The 6,000-nt window shown below is 40.5% G+C and overlaps 1 protein-coding gene across 5 annotated transcripts in view; it reads right to left on the bottom strand.

The window, feature by feature from the left end:
* Positions 1–370: 370 nt before the first annotated feature.
* The window catches only part of LOC124265761, a 28,962-nt gene continuing 23,332 nt past the window's right edge, over positions 371–6,000 (bottom strand). For 3 of the 5 annotated variants that reach the window (XR_006895533.1, XR_006895530.1, XR_006895532.1), the window contains one exon: positions 371–2,466. The gene's annotated coding sequence lies outside the window, so the exon portion shown is untranslated. The remainder of the gene's footprint in view (positions 2,467–6,000) is intronic. The other 2 variants (XR_006895531.1, XM_046700577.1) reach the window with 2 other exon arrangements.

The following is a 6,000-nucleotide window of genomic DNA, read 5'->3' as shown; positions in this document are numbered from 1 at the left end:
GCACATTCTAATTAAAACAATGATTTGTGCACCTATGTCTTTGAATAAAAGTATTATTAACATTACCTTTTTCATCATGAATAACGTTGGGTAAACTTTCTCATAAAGAAATGATTTAACAAAGCACTCAAGATGGGCAAAAGTCTCTCTGTATTAGGTAAAGTAAACTTTTTTAGACGGAATAGAATAATGAACAAACATTGAAACATGAGAAACATAACCTTATAATAAGATAGAAGCCTACGTTTGTCAAGGAAAATATCAGCTCGTGAAACATTATTGCTACTACTTGGCATACACCATTTGAATTTTTCAGGTCTAATCCAACTGTTGATAAGTGTAGACGCAAGAATGACAAATCACCAAGAACTCGCATCCACAGGGTTTTATTCTTTGATGGTAAACAATGGTACGTTATGCGTTGATGTACGGTGACAAATGTAAAATACACGTTGGACGTTGGTCGTTAGCCATAGTGTGAAAGGATATAGACGAGTGGATGAGTGGATGAGGTTTGGAAAACTAGAATAAACAGAAACAATTTGTAATATAATTTGACTATAAAATACAATGCATTGACAAAATATCATCTAAATTCATGTTTAAAACTTTGAAAACCTTTGAAGATTATTTGAACACTTTAAGAAAATATTGCATGTAACAATAACATTATGAGGCCATGAACTTCAAAGAAGACTATTAAACATTATATTTATACAAAACAGAATAGTAACTGTGACATAATAAAGATGCAAGACTTACATTTGTGTTTCTGTGTGCTACATTGATATTAACAGTCAGAGGAGACCTCTTGACGCTATGGAGGCTGCTACCACACTGAAGCGTGGGGTCCCAGTACCACATGTGCTTTTATGGTCACATGACGGGAAAGTGTTTCTATGGGATATGAAACATAACAAATCTGCAATGTTTTTATTAGAAAGCTGGGATTGAACCCTAGCTGGCTGGGTTACTAACAAGGGAGGTAATAGCTGATACTAGGATGAAGTAAGAGCTGCACTGTGCTACGGAGACTGTACACATTAGGAAGACATTTATAATGCATGAAATATGCAAATGAAAAATATGTGAAAATATCTGCAGGAGGGAAATGTGCACAGAAAAAATGAAACATATGTGTCTTGCATTAACAATAACATTTATTCCCGGAGTGGCCCTTCCCACAACCTGTCTGACGACAACGCCACGCTACTGTGCCATTCTTGTTTTCCTTCTTCTTGTTATACCTGAAACCCTCCATCAAAATATCAAGTCCATTTTGTCTACCAGGAACAATCTCTCCCTTCCGAGCCATGCCTGATGACCAACAATCACCCATAAGTCTACTTATAGCAAAATACAAGAAAAGGATAAACACACACACACAAAATTGAAGATAGATTATTACACAGGCTTCCTCCTCAGGCCAGCAGTTAACAACATTCAAATGAAAGATACATTATTACCCCAACCATTAATGGTAACTAGACTCTTAGTACTCTGAAGTTACCACCTTCTACTCCCAGTAGCAGATTAGCTCTTTGTTTAGACAACATTCACACCTTCATAACAGCATCAGCCTCCACCTTCTACTCCCAGTAGCAGATTACCTCTTTGTTTAGACAACATTCACACCTTCTTAACAGCATCAGCAGCTACCTTCTACTCCCAGTAGCAGCTTATCTCTTTGTTTTGACAACATTCACACCTTCTTAAACGAGTTGTCCCGTAGTGGCCCCTGAATTTGGTTGTTACGTTAGAGACAGAGGGGCCACTCTGGGAATACACCGTTGATAAATACAAAAGTTAATATTAACTTACCGGTATTGTTCAAATAATACAACTTCAACTTAAACAAGTTTATTTCTAATAAATAAAAAGGTTTACACACTCATAATGTCCAGTTAAACCAGGAAGGAGACGAAAACTCCCGCTACTTTAATACATTTGTAAAATGTCATAATATCCTCTAACCTGTTTATTATATATTTTCATTTTTACGTAATCAGCAAATTATTAACTGAAGATTAATTAATAAAAAAAATATGTGTGGTGGCCTATTTCCCGATAGCCGTGGCTTTTCGCCTGGTAACACGACTCAACATTGGGTAATGCCTCCATTTTCTAAGCTCCATATGAATAACACACGACAAGATTCATTTGATGGCGGGTATCGTTCGAATGCTCTAATCATCAATAATATCACAATAACCTTACCAGGAGTATTTTCGCAGTTATTTTATTGGATAATAAATGGTTCAAAATGACGCTTTTTCGCCACAGGCTGGCATAAGGTTCGTGATTGGTAAAGATCATGCACGTAACGTAAGGCAGCCAATTATATTACAGCAATGGATACCGTCCTAGTTTTGGGTACAATGATGCTATTCTGAATGTGTTAAGCAGGACATCCCCATAAGTACATAAATTGTGGAACGTATTGGACGTATCGTGCTAGGTGGCGACCTGTGACAAATATTCTTTATGCAATTTGTTTCACATTAAACATTGTGTCGGAGCCTGAAGATCGAGGCGACGAAAGCCGAGATGCCATTTAACTTGCATGACATGATCGCACGGAATGATGGAAATAGTAAGAAACGTAGATGTACGTTTGACAACTTTTATGAAAACTGTAGATTTTACTCATTAGTTTCTTCAATTTTAATGATTTCCTCGAAACATCGATACTTTCATCCCACCCCTCACCTCCCACATCAACTTAACTCCATCCCCATAAATTTTGGTATTGATTTCGACTCCCTCGTCCGCAATCAACAAAACAACAAATCAACCACCCCCTCCCTCATAACCCCAAAGCAACAAATCCAAATCCACCAAACGCCCACACATTTCACCCACTGAAAACCAATCTAGCAAAAACAATGTGACAAAAGCTACCCCCACCTCAACCCCAAGAAAACAAACTTATCCTCCTCGCCTTTGCTACAAACACCCACACGCCACTCCAACCACACTTACTCAATAAACAAATTTGCACTTTGCCTCAAACAATACAACATACAATACAAATACATAAATAATTAGCGGACGGGCTTCAAAATCCACATTCACAGACCAACAAGCACTAAACAACACCTTAAAAACACACTCATCGACGGCAAACAAATAAGTTGGCAATATCCACGCTGGCAGACATCCATCCAAGGCATTATATACATAGACACTAGAGAAAGCTGGATCAGATATCCCGAACACTACATCAGCATCGCAAACACCATCCCAAACCAACCAAAATCACAAACTATAGAACTATCAACAACAGACAACCCCACCACCTACAACCCCAACACACAAAACAACCTTCCACATTTGACACCACTACTCTTCCCACCCACATTACATTTGGCGCCCTTACTCTGCAAAGTACATCAACACGCAAAACCCACAACAATACAAATACTGTTTTTCATACACACACATCTCAAACTCATGTAAGCTCCCAATGTTATGCCCAAAATGCGGGTCGGACACACACACTCTCGATGAATGTCGCCAACAGAAATTCTGCATTCACTGCAACACATCCGGCCACACCGCTACACAAAATACATGCCCCATCAAGCAAAAACACATCCTCAGGCTAAACAAACACATCAAAAACACCGACTTGCCAAAACCAGCACGCACACTACTTTCATATCACTCCATCCTCTCAGCCAGCTCATCCTCCCTATGCTTCCTCTACCCCAAACTCATCACTCTACCACCCCACCACCACCAAACCCACAAAACAACGTGCCCCCAACCAACCACCAAACCTACTCGCCCCCACCCACCCATCCAAACAAACCCCCATCATACCCACCCCTAAAACCGCCACCAACCGCCACCCCTGACAACCCCTCCTCCCCACACACCCACCCCAAGCTTGGCCAGTCTACTCATCGCCCTCAAAAAAACCCTCTAAACAACAAACCTCTAAGCTACTCTAGCACCAAATTTCCATTTTTCAAAATTCATGCCCCACGGCATGGCATTTATAAAACCCATATTCCTAATTGCAGTAATCATGGCACTTATACAGTGGAACTGCAACAGTCTCCGAGCCCATGGGCATGAGCTCAAGGCACCCATTGCCCATAACAAAATTTCACCCGACATCATAGCCCTGCAAGAAACAAAATTATCCCCCAAAACCGCCTTCAAATTACCAGGCTACAATTTTATTCGTAAAGACAGATCTCGGCCAACTAACTGTCCCGGCCCCCCTGCAGGAGGGCTGGGGATTTTCATTGCAGAGGAACTAAACTATAACATATTGCAAATTCCTGTACAAAATCTCGAAGTCCTGGCAATATCAACTAAAATGAATAATAAAGACTTAACCATCATTAATGTCTATAGAAGACCAAATTTCAAAATTACCACCCAAGATTTGGACATTCTGGAAAAATTTATAAGTCCCCAAACCATTATCCTCGGTGACTTTAATGCACACCACCCACTGTGGGGCACAAGACCCTATACTGACTCAAATGGCACCCGCCTTACTGACTGGCTAAGCACACACAACCTTAACTCACTCAACGACAATCAACCCACCCGCTACCTCCTCTCCCATCTACACTCCCCCACAGCCATCGACATCACTCTCACCACACCCAAAATTACACAAGCTTGTATATGGGAGGTCCACGACGACACCTGGGGCAGTGACCACTGCCCCATCAAAATCACAATCACATCACACATTCCCACCCACACCACACTCACCACAACCCCATCACAACCACCCACTGAACTAAGATTCAACATTGAAAAAGCAAATTGGAACAAATTCTCAACACTTTGTAAACAAATAGACACCACAGCCATTTTCAACACAGACATAAACACTTTCAACACAAACCTGACTAATACCATTCTAGACATCTCAGAAAAATGCATTCCAACTTTTCGATATAACCCTGCACAAAAAACAGTCCCCTGGTGGAGCTCAGAAATCATCAAAGCCAGAAAGGCAAGAAAAAAGGCCCTTAATCAATCAAAGAGGGACCCTTCGAAATTACACTTGGCAAAACAACTAAGAAATAAAACTAAGAAATTAATCGAGGCAGCAAAAAATGACCACTGGACAAAATTCTGCTCCACCCTTAAGCTAACTAATCGAAACTCTAGAACTATGTGGAAAAAATTTAATGCCATTAAGGGCATCTCAAAAAAAACTATTTATCCAAACCTTCCGGACCTAGCCACAAACAAAGATAGAGCCAACGCTTTCGCTGCCCACCTCTCGGCCGTCAGTAGCTCCACCAACTACCCACCTTCTTTTCAAAACACTATGAAAAGCAGCCCGCATTCACCCCACAACCACCACACACCGATCTACCTATAAACAAAATAAGAAATATACACGAACTCCAATCTGCACTCAGAAACAAACAGACAGCCTCAGCCCCGGGTCCAGATACCATTACATACACCATACTCAACAAATTAACACCTAACATGCAAAACTTAACACTTTCCCTCTTCAATCATATCTGGACCTCAGGTACTATCCCAAACTCATGGAAAACAGCCAAGGTGGTGCCAGTTCTCAAACCAGGGAAACCTAGAAATGAGCCTGATTCTTATCGCCTTATCTCCCTCACCTCTCATCTATGTAAAACTTTAGAAAGCATTATTAACAACAGGCTCAAACACCTTATATACACAAAAAATCTAATTAAGGAGGACCAGAGCGGCTTTACTCCAAACAGGCAAACTTTAGACCATATTTTACATTTGGAACAAGACATCAAGGTAGCCCATGCACAAAAACAATACACTATGGCCATTTTCATCGACTTTAGTAAAGCATTTGATATGGTATGGCAAAACGGCCTCATTCAAAAACTCCAAAAATATGCCATGAATGGCAGAATTCTAAATTTCATCCACTCTTTCCTTAATAATAGACAGATAATCCTCAAATCTCACAACACCATTTCGGACCCCCATCCCCTAGAACAAGGGACCCCCCAGGGCAGCATA

Source organism: Haliotis rubra, unplaced genomic scaffold (genome assembly GCF_003918875.1).
Source record: "Haliotis rubra isolate DU_JTF1 unplaced genomic scaffold, ASM391887v1 Scf992, whole genome shotgun sequence".
Taxonomy (NCBI): Eukaryota; Metazoa; Mollusca; class Gastropoda; order Lepetellida; family Haliotidae; genus Haliotis; species Haliotis rubra.
This window is presented reverse-complemented; position numbering and strand designations above follow the sequence as displayed.